Raw genomic sequence first — 13647 nt, forward strand, 5'->3', positions numbered from 1 at the left:
AATTCATAATTACATTGGCTCCTTTGTGATTACTGGAACATAAAATTAATAACGTAGTGCATTTCAGTGGCTGGATTTGCATGTATAACCCATAAATCATTTTTACTTGCTACAGTGGCTAGTTTCATGCAATATACAGTGTCAAAATCAAATAAATTATACCGTGGCTTGGGGCAATAAGAAAATAAATGATTGCTCTGGACCAAGGTGAGTGAAATCCAGGAAGCTTATTACAATAAAAAGTAAGGTTGTTTTTTTTAAAATAATCAATTTCTCTTGAGATCAGTAAGTTTCCATTTCGATTGGCCTCCGGAAAAACACAGAAACCTCATTTTATTTTTTCTTCTTCCAGAGCCGTATTATTGATCGTTCAAATCCGCCTGTTGTCCATTTTGGAGGAGAGAGGCACGAACAACCGCTTAGCTTGGCGTGTTGTTTTTTGGGGTGGATGCACCAATTTTCAGCGTGCGGAAAAGCCAGGGCATCTGTGTATCCGCGCGACGGATTAAAAACCAGGGCATCCACGTTCCACTATTACGGCAAGCCCAAAGGGAGGGAACACCCCGCCTCCCGCACGTAACATGCCACGCCCACAATCCTCTTCAGCCAATCGCAGCTCGCTTTCTCTCTCCGGCCGGCTCAGGAGATGGCCCAATAGGGACGCTCTGGCTCTTAAAAAAAAAAAAGGAAAAAAAGGGGGGGGGGAGCGAAGGAAAGAGAGCTGCTCTCCCACTTCCAAAGCGGTTGCCGGCTGTTGCTTAGCTTTCCTGCCGCTGTACGGAGATTCGGTGTTACTGCAGTGTTAGTTTCCTCGGCGCGGTCCAATTTCTCCTCTTCCGCGCCTGGAGCGAGGGAGTCAAACTGCAGGGAGTTCCGCAGGTAATCTGTCTTTTCCCCCCTCTCCGCCTTTCTAACGAACCGAACGAGCAGGTAGAGAATCCCTGAGTCCGCTACGCTCCCCCCCCCCCCACTTCATATATACCTGTTCCTCAGCGTCCCCTGCCCAGTTGTGGCGTAAGGGAGCTTCCACCTTTGAGGAGAAATACGTTTCACTCTTCCGAATCCCTGAAATGGATCAAAGGGGGAAGCTGAGCGTGCTTGGGAAGAAATGTATTGCTCGGCGGCGGGCTGGAACAAAGACCAGATAATAGCCGCTTCACACACTCACACAAACACACATAGGCAGTAACTTGCCTCGCCTTATAGCCTAAGGCTGCGGGCAGCTGGGGGGGAAAGGGGGGGTTATCGGAGTTAAGAGTGCGGCTTGTCTCGTCTCTCTGAAAGCCTCGGGTAAAATATCATTTCGGTGGCGGGCGTGGGGAAGTCAGAAAGTGGCCTCTTCTTACCCTTCTCCCCCCAACCCTCCTCGCCGCCCAGATTTCGAGGTTAGCACTTTTGCGTATAGCTTGGATGGGTGGTGTGAAGAGTGAGTTGTGGTTAACTGGCGGCTTGAGGCACTGGTCCTAGCCATGTTCCTCTGGTACAATGTTAATGGACTACCCAGGCTGCTGATGGGAGTTACTGACCACTGAGGAAATGAGCATAGCCTTGACTGCATCCTGTTGCTTTGCATCCTGCCACGTTCAAGCGTTCCTTCTTAGGATCTTGACCTGGACGGTTCGAAAGCACCTGCTTAAAAGGAGAAATAAATATTTTTTTCCCTGTCATATTTCCCAGCCACCTGACAAAGTTTAAAGACCTATCAGTGCTGCCAGGTTTGGGGCCATTAGACCCTAGCCCCCTAGCCGACGAGTTTAGTATGCCTGTGTGAATGGGAATGAATGATTTTAATTATTATTAGAGTTTTTAAAGTTTTTTAGCTATATTAATTGTATTTTTTAAATATGTACATTGTTTATTGTTTTGATACGTTGTGTGCCGCCCCCAGTCTTTGGAGAAGGGCGGCATACAAATCAATCAGTCAGTCAGTCAATCAATCAATCAATCAAATTCTGCTGGAGAGGACTGCTCTACCATCAAAACCCAATCTGCAGTTCTGGCAATCTTAATAGACATTTTCAAGGAAGTGGTAAAGACAGGCATGGAAGAGTTACAACTCTTGATGGGATGTTACTTGGATTCCCTCCCTGTATGAGTTTATGACTGAGGGTGATTTCACAAATTAAAGCCTCTTCTAAAAGAATGCACTCATAATAACCCCGGGGAGAGGGTGGAGATGAAGCTTTCAACATATGCAAATTCACAATATGTCTTGCTTGTTATTCTCCTGCTTTGAATGCCTCAATTACTCTTATGCTTAATGAACCCAGCTAAATCTGCTTGTGTATTAATATTTTAGATGGTGTTCTCAATTGTAGAAAACTAAAAAGATAATTTATAACTTGTCTTGGTTTGTTTTATGGGATTTAGTAATGGACTTAAGGGAGGAGGAGAAGGCAGTGTAGTAAAAATAGAATGCAGAATATGTGGGAGTGGCAAAAGTATTGTTTCCTAGATTAATGTAGGAGTTTTATTTAGCACAAAAAGGGAGGATATTTTAGATTTCTCTGCCTGAAGCAAAGTGTTATGTGTCGTCCAACTCTGGACCCCAAATCAAGATGCATAGATTCAGAAACCAGTCTTGGCATTCATTAGGGCAGAAAAATCCATCTGAAATTCTCCCTCTCCCTAGTAGTAAAAATATAATATCAACATTGAGGCATCAAGTAATTAGGAAAATGCTATGCATTCATACCATCTAAAATTAGCAACCTCTTAACCTAATGCCAGCCAGGACCCTCGGTTTTTGTTAATGGGGGAAGGGACCTAATGTCACTGGGAAGGATGAGAGGTTATGTGTACCTTAAGTGTCAAAACATCTTGGAGTGGTCCTCACTTAAACCTTTATCCCTTTCTTTAAAAAATAAAATAGGCCCCTCCCCCATTTTAGAGAACCAGAAACCATTCTGAAAGAAAGAGTCAAATATATTTTAATCATTTGAAGAGTTCTGTCTTTATGGCAGAGAAAACTTATGCAGCATTAATATTTTATTGCCCTTGCAGTATTAAATGCCTCAGCTTATGTTATGGCATGGAAAGATCAAGAGGGCTTTCAACAGTCATGTTTGCAAGTTATTTCCTGAGTAGAATAAACCCACTTGGGTTTGGTTGAATTAACATGTCATACTAATCCTAGACATTGTGATTTTAAGTCAGTGATGAACAATATTTAGAGGTCAGACTGGTTTTGAAAATTGGGGGAAGGGGGCGCTAATGTCTACTGTGGATGGGATAATTATAAAAGCTAGTACAATGTGTTACATATATAGCATTTTGTTTCTTTCTTGTCTTTTGGGGATGGGTGATTTTTATGAGATTAGGTTTTTAAATTGTACTTATTTTAGGTTTTATTGACTTTTTAATGTAAATGCAGTGAGAAACTGTTCTAATATATTTGTGCAATTGTACCTAGTACTAAGATGAAAGAGGATTCCACTGGTTGCGTGTAGCCTCAGGTAGCCTGATCCTTTTGTGTGAGATAGGCTGAAATCTGAGGATCTGGATAAGCAAAGGGGTAAGAAACTATAGTTACAAGATAGCTGGAAGGAATGCAGGCGGCAGTGAACTCAGCATCAGAAAACCCAGTAGAAAGATAAACGAGTAAAGTTTGAGAGAAAATACAGAAGAGAAATGGAGAAGATGAAGGAGAGAACTTGAGAAAGTCAAATTAAATTAAAAGTCAAAATTGAATATCACTGCCAGTAACAGAGCTCATACTAATAGATGTTTCGCTTAACGGTTATTGTACAATCATGTGAAAAAGAAAGTACAGACCATCTATTTTTTTTTACAAAATGGGCATGCCAATATTTTCTTTTTTAGAACATATATAAAGGAAAAAATCATTTAACAAAACAAAAGCCTATTAAAATTTACTTTGCAATTATTTATTGTTTAAAAAGCAGGTAGGTCATTTCTTTCTGCAGAAAAAAAAATCCTTGACTTGTTCATGATCCTCTGGGCAGTGGAATAATTGGTGTCCAATTGTTTAGCAATCTTTTTAAAATCATTCCCAAACTCAGCTTCATTATAATATTCAATAACATTTCTGAAGGCCTCTCTTGGTATGATGCCAAACACATCTCAACAGTAACAACAAATAAAACTAAATAACTGAGGTTAAAATAACAGATTCTTCCCAGATCCTTTCTAATGATGTTTTAATCTTTTGCATCTGATCCAGTACACCTGAGTCTAGTTTTAGATATTTGAGTTAGTGATAAATGTAGAAATGCGCTTATTCTTTCCAAATGCAAAATGTGCATTTATATTTATTTAAATTGTACAATGGATTGCGGAGAGGGGCAGCATATAAATCTAAATAGTAGTAGTAGTAGTAGTAGTAGTAGTAGTAGTAGTAGTAGTAATAATAATAATAATAATTGTTGTTGTTGTTGTTGTTTATTTTTATATCCCCTTAATGTACTATATCTGTTGTTGGAATAAAGATCAAACACCTATACATTGAAATATTTTGGGGAAAAATCCAACCATTGGGCTTCTAGGAAGTTGTTCTAATTCACATATACTGTACACAACAAAGGGAAGTGCAAATTTAGCTATCTGCTACAGCTTGGGTCCCCATGTCTGGGTGAGTGAGTATTGACCAAGTTTAGAAACCCACATTTCCCAACATTTTTAAAAGCTTGTTGAATCAGATCACCTTTGCTACTGCCCAATATCATTCTTCCTTGGTCACCATAATGAAGAAAATAACAAAATCTGCATATTGTCATCATGAAGCAAATTCCAATACTCTTTATGTCTCAACATTGGGCATAAGTCCATAAGTATTCGCGTTTGCATTGTGACATTATTATGAACATGTTATCATATCCCGTGTTTTACCAATGTCTAAATGGCTGCTCCCAAGAATGTGATCTTCAAAGTATACTGACTCTAGAAATGTAATTCACATATAAGGAGCATAGTCATTTGCTATTGTTCTTTATCTAATCCTCTTTTAATAAGATCACTAAGCAACCAACCTCAGAGGCTATGGAGATCAATTCCTGCTACAAGATTTACAGCCCCTGCATTATCATACTAGGAGACAGCAGCCTCAAACTGAATCCTTGTTAGTATAGAACAGCCATAAGATGTTAGGGAATATAATTGTCTATTAGATTTGTGTAGTCCTTTAATTTGCAAAAAAAAAGAAAAATACTTTGGAGTTGTGTGACAGCACTTTCTTTCTTGGAGTCATTTCTGAAGCATTGCAACTATAATGGATGTTCTTCCTAACTTCACTGTAGATAGATATAATAATGCTTTAAATCTTTAAAGATGCCTTAAATAGTTGTTCATTCGGTCAACTTCTTTATATTAAGACATATTCCGATCAATAGAAAGGATTATCCATTAAGCTGTTCCTAGTTTTACTGATATGTGTCCAGTTTGTAAATATTCCCCAGAAATGAGGGAAAAATATATCCCTCGTGAGTTTTTGAATCTGAAAGTCATACCTTGCAATCAAGAAAAGCCACCATTTTCTGCTGGAGTTTTCAAATGTAAAATGTTCCATTCATATTATGCCAGACTTGTTTCCACAGTCAATTTGGGCAGGGCACTAGTAGCTTATTTCAATAGTGGTGATTTTAGTAATATGCAGAAGGAAAACCTTACATTCTAAAATTACTGCCTGCTCCTTCAGAGATTCCATTTAAGTAGTTGACATAGGAGATTCTCATGGAAAAGGGTTTCAGCTTGGTCAAATAGCAGTTCCTCAGTAAGGCACGAAGAAGCTTGGGGAAATGACACAATGACATGGGAATTGATAGCTCTTATAGATCTTGTGTCCCACCAAGAGGGAATCCATGTGGCCTACTCTTCCTGTTGCTAAGCAACAGCTCACAGATCCTCAGCATAATATTTTCCAAATTCTACCCAGATAGCTCAACTGTGAGGCTAGTAAGTTTAGAAACTTTCCATACATACAGATAGTCCTTGAGTTGCAGTGGCAATTTGGGCCAGAATTTCCATCACTAAATGATGCAATCAAAGTGTGACATCACATGGCCGTATTGCATAGCTATGGCAAACTTTGCAGTCCCTGTTACTGTCATTAAACAAGGATCATGGGCCATCAAGTGAGCACTTTCTCACAGTTTCCTGCTGGCTTCCAAAAACCAAAGTCATTGGGGTTGGGGGATGGGGATGGAAGAGATAAGAAGTTTCAAGTCCCAGGCAGCTTCACGCAGGCCAATAGGCAGGTAAGTGGCTGCTGACAGGAGATGGCACAAGAAAGTCCGTGAGTGGCCAGGGAGGTACAGTGCAAGGGTAGCAAGGCTTGGGGAAAGTACACAGGTGAGGGAAATTTACCTGAGCAACTTGCGATCTTCTCTGCCAACAGTGAAGGTTGGAAATTGCTATCATGTGACCATAGGATGCTGCAACTGAGCCAGTAGCCAAACACCTGGATTATAATCATGTGATCTTAGAGGTAATGGGATGACCAGAACTTTGAGGACTGGTTGTAACCATTACTCATTCAGCACTGTTGTAATTCAAACTCTCATTGACTGAATGATCATTAACCAAGAACAACTTGTATATTCTTACAAAACAACTTTAAGAGGCGAACACCTGTGGCTACAAACTGGTTCATTGAAGGATTTGGTTAGTGCATAACTGAAAGGTTATCAGTGTTCAAATGTTATGCATATTTTTTGCATTCTACTTGCAGAATTTTGTTGCTAGGAGAAACACAATTCCTTGTTTAGTGGCCTATTGACTACAGTAGGAAATACTGTCATCTCCCTTGGCTTAGTCATTTGACTCATCATGCTGAGCGCTATCAAGATATTTGTATACATATTAACTTGGTTTATATTCTATTAATAACTAAAGAATTTTAGAGCAAGAATTGATCAAAATTTATTGATTATGCAACTGTGAGGCTTTCTCTTAAAAAATTGTCTGATATAAAAACTCTCCTGTTCGACAAAAGACAAGATATTATGAAGAATATTTTCAATAAAAGCAGAGACTGTGGTAGTTTTACACACATATTTTATTACATATTTTTATAAAAATAGAAGATGGGATTTGAATTTGGGGAAAATAATATATTTTATTTACAACTAAAAGTTATCGTTTTCCATTCACAAATAGAATGCTCAGGCATTGTGTGAAGAAAATAACATTGCCTCAATTGAAATTAAATGAAAAAAATTAGTCAGTTGAAAATATTAACAGCATTGCACAGGGAATGATGTTGGCATGCTGTGAACTGCTGAGAATCATTTGATGTCAGGCTGCATGAATCTTGAATTTAAGAAATAAATACATAATGAAACACTAGAATTAACTTGCTTGAGAAAATATATCTTGGAAGGATGTGCCTCTCTAAGAATGAAATGCTACTTATCTCTGCATCTTAAATTCATGATGTTTCTTGTTGGATGGTATGGTGGCTCAGCAGTTCAGATGCTGGGCTTGTTTCAAACCTGGCAATTTGAACCTGTGAGTAGATAAATAGGTACCATTTTGGTGGGAAGGTAACACCGACATGACTTCATAAATGTCTTTGGACAGTGCTGGGTCAATGGCCTTGAAATGGAGATGAGCACTGCTCCGCATCAGCAAGAACAAGTGAAATAAAATCCGCAGGAACTCTTTTACCTTGTCCCTATTGGTTCCCAGCTGCCATAAGTAATTAGAGGGAAGAATTTAAATGTGTCTTCTGAATTCTTACTTTGTAGTTAGTACAGTAATGTTTGGTACAGTGGTACCTCATCATACGAACTTAATTGGTTCCAGGAGGAGGCTCGTAAGGTGAAAAGTTTGTAAGATGAAACAATGTTTCCCATAGGAATCAATGTAAAAGCAAATAATGCGTGCAAATCCTTCAGGAAAATCCCAAACTTTAGAAGGGAGGCGAACAGAGGGCAGGGAGGAGCAGCTAAAGGGGGCGGGTGGAAGAAGCAAGGCTAGGCTAAAGGGTGAGTGGGAAGGAAGAAAGGCACGGGGGGCACCCCTCCCTTTTCTTTCTTCAAAAGACACCGTTTCAGTGCCTTTGCAAGCACCTTGTTCTCTGCAAAATCTTTCCTCCTCCAAGCCGCCCCTCCCTTTTCTTTCTTCAAAAAAGGGGGAAAAAAGAAACCCCTTCATCCCAGCAGCAGCTGTTTGGGTTCGTAAGGTGAAAATAGTTCGGAAGAAGAGGCAAAAAAATCTTAAACACCGGGTTCATATCTTGAAAAGTTCGTTAGAAGAGGCGTTCGTAAAATGAGGTACCACTGTATTTGATACTGTACTGCAATATGGTGAAAGTGGAAAACTAAATTATATCACAGATTTCCATGTTATTACACTGAATAGTGTAACTAACAATAAATTTCCCTCAAAGAGGGGGGAAAAAACAACCCTTGATCTACTAAGCAAACAACAGGGGGACCCCCCTCCCTTTCTCAATTTAGCTGACATAAACATAAGGGAAGTGGTAAAAGAAATAGTTCTGCTATCTAAATAAATTATGAGTGTGTGTGTGTGTAAAACGTATTTTTGCTGATAATAAAATGAAGGGAGTCAAGTAAACTGATAATGAAAATGAAGGGAGCCATATCATGTTCACTAATCAAACAGGTGGCAAGAAAGGAGGGGCAGTCAGATACAACACAAGTCATGTAGACAGTAAATGCAGAGTATGAGAAATAAACGAGGTGAATTAGAAATTCAAGTAAATGAGGGAAGATATTATACAGTTGCCATTACGGAAACTTGATGGGATGAGACTGACAAATGGAATGTACAACTAGAGGAATTTAAATTGTTTAAAAGAAATAGACCAAATAAAAGAGGAGGTGGAGTTGCACTATATAAGAAATAACTACATCTCTACAGAAACAGAACACAACAATAATGAAAATTATCTTGAATGCATTGGATCAATATTAAAAGGGGTGGGGAAATGACATTGTCATAGATCTATACTATAGGCCACTCAACCAGTGTAATAACATGGAAGTAAATGAACTTTTTGCTAATTAATTAACCTGACATCAACTGGGAGACAAACTCTGCACCAAGTGGAAGATCCAACAGGTTTCTAACAAACCTAGCAGACATCTTTGTTACCCAAAAAGTAGAGAAGGGAACAAGGGGATCAGCTATATTGGACTTAATTCTCACTAACAGAGATGAAATGCTAGAAGATGTTGAAGCTATAGGAATCTTGGGGGCAAGTGATCATGCAATATTGGAATTCTACATTATGTAAACACAAAGAGTAGAACAAACTAGAGGCTTGGACTTTAAGAGAGCTAATTTCAATAAATTTAGAGCTTGGGAAAGATGCCATGGATGAGCATTCTGAAGGGGAAAACAACTCAAGAAGCGTAGGAAATTTTGAGAAGCGAGATTATAAAAGCCCAGTCTAGAAAAATACCAATGAAGAAGAAAAATAATAGGTCCCGAAAGAAACCAGAATGGCTGCATAAAGATTCTGTGTCAAATTGAAAGACAAGTATAAAAAGTGGAAAGAATGGGGAAATGACTAAAGCAGAATTCCATCAAATAGCCCAAGCCTGTAAAGATGAAGTGAGGAAAGTTAAGGCTCAGAAAGAACAAAGGCTTGTGATAAAAAGAAAAGGAAATAAAAAAAGCTTCTTCCAGCATATTAAAAACAAGAAAAAAAGTCAAGAAAACAATTGGTCCATTGCAGGGAGAAAGTGGCAAGGAGGTGACACGCAACAAGGAGAAAGCAGAGCTATTTAATTTGTTTTTTTTACATCTGTCTTTACACAAAGGGAAGAAAAAAATAGTCCAACCTATCAAAAACCTATCAGGAACATAAGTTAAAATAGGAAATAAAATGGTAAGGGAACACCTATCTACCCTAGATGAGTTCAAATCACCAGGACCAAATGGATTACACCCTAAAGTTCTGAAGGAACTGGCAGACGAGATCTCAGAATCATTGAACTATATGTTTCAAAGATCCTGGAGGACCGTGGAACTACCAGAGGGTTGGAAAAGAGCTGATGTAGTTCCCATCTTCAAAAAAGGGAAAAAATAGGTCCAGGAAAATACAGACCTATCGGCTAGGGAAGATTCTGGGAAAGATAAGCAACGAATCAACAAACACCTAGAAATAAACAAAGTAATAACCAAAAGCGAACATGGGTTTGTCAAAAACAGATCATACCAGACTAATCATATTGCATTCTTTGACAAAGTGCCAAATTAGTGGACCAGAGGAATGCTGTCGATGTGGTTTACTTGGACTTCAGTAAGGCATTTGATAAAGTAGACCATAACTTTCTACTAGATAAATTTGAAAAATGTGGGTTAGACAGCAGCTCCAGCAGATGGATTCAAAACTGGCTAATGAACAGCACTCAAGGTGTAGTGCTCAGTGGAACTGCATCTACTTGGATAGAAGTATGCAGTGGAGTATTTAGTATTTATTTAGAATTTCCTCAGCAGGACTGAATATTTTAAGAAATGAAAACTGCACATCTGGAGTGTTCCATACTTGAGGAAGGCTTTTCTGAAGCAGCATGGAAAATTAAAATAGGATTTCCGGAGAGATTCCAGGGATACATGAGGATATTGCATATTGAGAGGAAGAAGGAGAGAACAATTTCAGCTCAGACAGCAAAATGTCATTTGACAGATAAAGGAAAATATTACTGTGACAGTATTCATGTTTAGATTTTTGTGAGTCCTTGGAGGAAGATTAATCCGAAGCGTTATTATTTTAAAACAAATATTGTAAAGGTAAACCATTTGACACTAGATTCTTGAGCTGGAATTAAAAGAATCTTGTTCCTTTATTATAATTTTTTCATTGGGTAATTGAATTAATAAGTCTTATTTAGGCATTGAAAAAGATAAATGGTGCAATTCAAATTCTACATTTACTCATCCATGTCTGTGGTTCTCTCTTAGCCTAAATGAGAAATGAGTTCAGAAATTATGAACTAATTTGCTAAATTTGTCCAAGAGATTCATCTCAAGTAATTATCAGTTTTTTCTGTTTTGTGAAAGAGTGGTGTACTATTGACGGTAAAAGGAGAGACTTAAACATGAAGGAAAGCAATGCTTATAGTAGCAATGCTAGTTTCCACTCATCTTTTGAGGAGTTTTTTTCCTGGATACTGAAAAAAGAAAAAAGGAAGGAAGTTCTCTCATTTGCTTCCTCTGTGAATCTCTAGATAAAATATACTTTGTGTTTAGAACTGTAGATGTCCTGGTCTTTCTTTCAGGATAATCTCATTACTGCTTGGAAAAATTAATGCTATATTTCAAACTTATTAAAAATGCACTTAGCCAGAAATTTAAGTATGCAGTAAGCTAAAAGAATAACGTGAACCAGTCAGGTGGGGGAACAAAACAACAAAATATTGAATTCCATAGATCCCTCCCTGTCTCAAGGGCAAAATACAAAACATAACACTGCTGTGACCCTAAATGTCATGAATAGAGATCTGCATGGACATTTTGCTTATTTAAAGTAGAACTGTTGCTTGGCACTGAGACCCCTTTATACACTTACATTTTAAGTAGTGTACAATATAACTTGAATGGGACAAAAAAGGAAGAATGGGAGTGATTTACTTAAATGTCACGGTTGCGAAGGAAACTTGTCAGCTCACTTTCTTGCCAAGAACAGGGTAGCTCTATAAACTATTTTCAGTGGAATGGCTTAAATTCAGAAGTGTCTAGGTTCCTGGTTAGAGTATTCTAAGTTGTGTGTGTGTGTGTGTGTGTTAATGAGAAGGAAAGGTTCCTATCTTCCTAAAGGCTATGGAGAGAGAACCATCTCAGGAACAAAATCAAAATAAAGCACCCACCATCTACAGTATAAACTTTATTTTTTTAATGAGAATCTTGCAATCATGCTGTTTATTTATATTATGGCTTCTGCTTGCCTAAAAATGTAGCAGACTTAGTTTTCTAATTTTAGTTTAGAAAAGAGAGCACAGTGGTAGAGTATATTTAAACTTAGTAATTGTGAAGAAAACCTGTCGGTTTCCTTGACAGAAAGAACAAAGAAGCTGAATAAATTAGCAGTCATAGCAAAATCATCCCCAGCCTTGTTTTCTTTTCTTGCAGCATCTCATTCAAGTATTTTTCTCTACCCCCTTTGAAAAATATTAAAATTGTCTGTGGATTCTGATGGAATTGTTTGTGCATTGGATATAAGGCCATCCAGCTGAGTTTGTGCTTAACATTTTGGGTCTTTTAGCCCAGTGCCTTAACCACTGCACCAAGTGGGCTCTCGTGACAAATATACAGGTAGTCCTCAAAATATGACCACAATTAAGCCCAAAATTTCTGTTGTTAAATGCAACATTTGTTCAGTGAGTTTTGCCCCATTTTACGACCTTTCTTTCCACAATTAAGTGAATCACTGCATTTGTGAAGTTAAGAAAGCACTTGTTCAGTAAATCTGGCTTCCTCTTTGACTTTGCTTGTCAGAAGGTTACCAAAGTCATTTGAACCTTGGGACATAACAAAGGTTGTAAATGTGAAAAATGGATGTAAGTCCATTTTATTTATTTATTTATTTATTTATTTGTTTGTTTGTTTGTTTGTTTGTTTGTTGGATTTGTTGGATTTTTTCAGTGCCATTGTAACTTTGAACAGTCACTATATGAACTGTTGTAAGTCAACAGTTGTAAATCAACTGTATTGTGAGCCAAATTTTCTTAAATTATGGATAACATAATTTTTACAAATATGCATTATTTTATTGATATTTTGTAATCTCTACAGTTTTAAATTCTTTATAATTCTGGTTTGTAAATTTAATGCATCCCTAATTATGGCTGTAGACAAAGAGATTGCAAATTCTGGTGAAGTGTATTTGTAGAGCCTTGCCTTTTTCCTACCTACTTCAGTTTTACTGCTCTCTTGAACTTCTCAATCAACCTCCAGGAGGCACTGCTATCCTAGTGGTTAAAGAATTCCAGGTTTCTAACTTCACAATAGAATTTTTGGTGATTTTGAGCCAAACTGACCTAGGAATTGCATCCAGGAAGTCACTTTAGCTTGCACAACAGCGATATTCCTTGAGTGTCCTGAGTCATGCCCACAACTGCTGATGCAGCTGCATTTTAGACCATTTCTTTTGTGCAGCGTGTTGTGCTGTCAGACTGCTATGGGAATTGTTGTATTTTGCGTTTGAAATTTGTTGGGAAAGAACTTGCAGTAGAAAACCCATACCCTCTGTTCAACATTATGGTCATATAACGCTCTAGTGATTCATTGTTCCATGAGAATTTTCTTTATTGAGTTGACTGTTGGATTCTTTGTAGTTGCTGATAAAGAAATTGTTGAGAGGTTAAAAATGCCACTAATTGTAGTGATTACATTTGTTTTTGAAGAGCTGTAAGCAGGAAGAGCAATGTCAGTACATGTTTATGTCTGCGGCTGCACTAGTACGTCTATTTACTGTACACTGCAAATATACAAGGACAGAAGATAAAGCAACATTGACTTTGATAATGTTATTTATTAACTTCTTTCTTACATAATATAGAAAAACATTGAAAATGAAAGAAATGCAAATCTCCTGGAAAATCTAAGGCAGTGGTTCTCAACATGGGGGTTGGGACCCTTTGGGGGGTTGAATGACTGTTTCACGGGGGTTGCCTAAATCCACAGGAAAAGACAAATTTCCCATGTCATTAGGAACTAAAG

The 13647-nt window shown here is 38.0% G+C and overlaps 1 protein-coding gene across 1 annotated transcript in view; it reads left to right on the plus strand.

Annotated features, from left to right (window-relative positions):
- The first annotated feature begins 667 nt into the window (after positions 1-667).
- Positions 668-13647, plus strand: part of STON2 (stonin 2) — a 90840-nt gene continuing 77860 nt past the window's right edge. The window contains exon 1 of the mRNA XM_070753935.1: positions 668-879. The gene's annotated coding sequence lies outside the window, so the exon portion shown is untranslated. The remainder of the gene's footprint in view (positions 880-13647) is intronic.

This window comes from Erythrolamprus reginae, chromosome 1 (assembly GCF_031021105.1).
Source record: "Erythrolamprus reginae isolate rEryReg1 chromosome 1, rEryReg1.hap1, whole genome shotgun sequence".
NCBI lineage: Eukaryota > Metazoa > Chordata > Lepidosauria > Squamata > Dipsadidae > Erythrolamprus > Erythrolamprus reginae.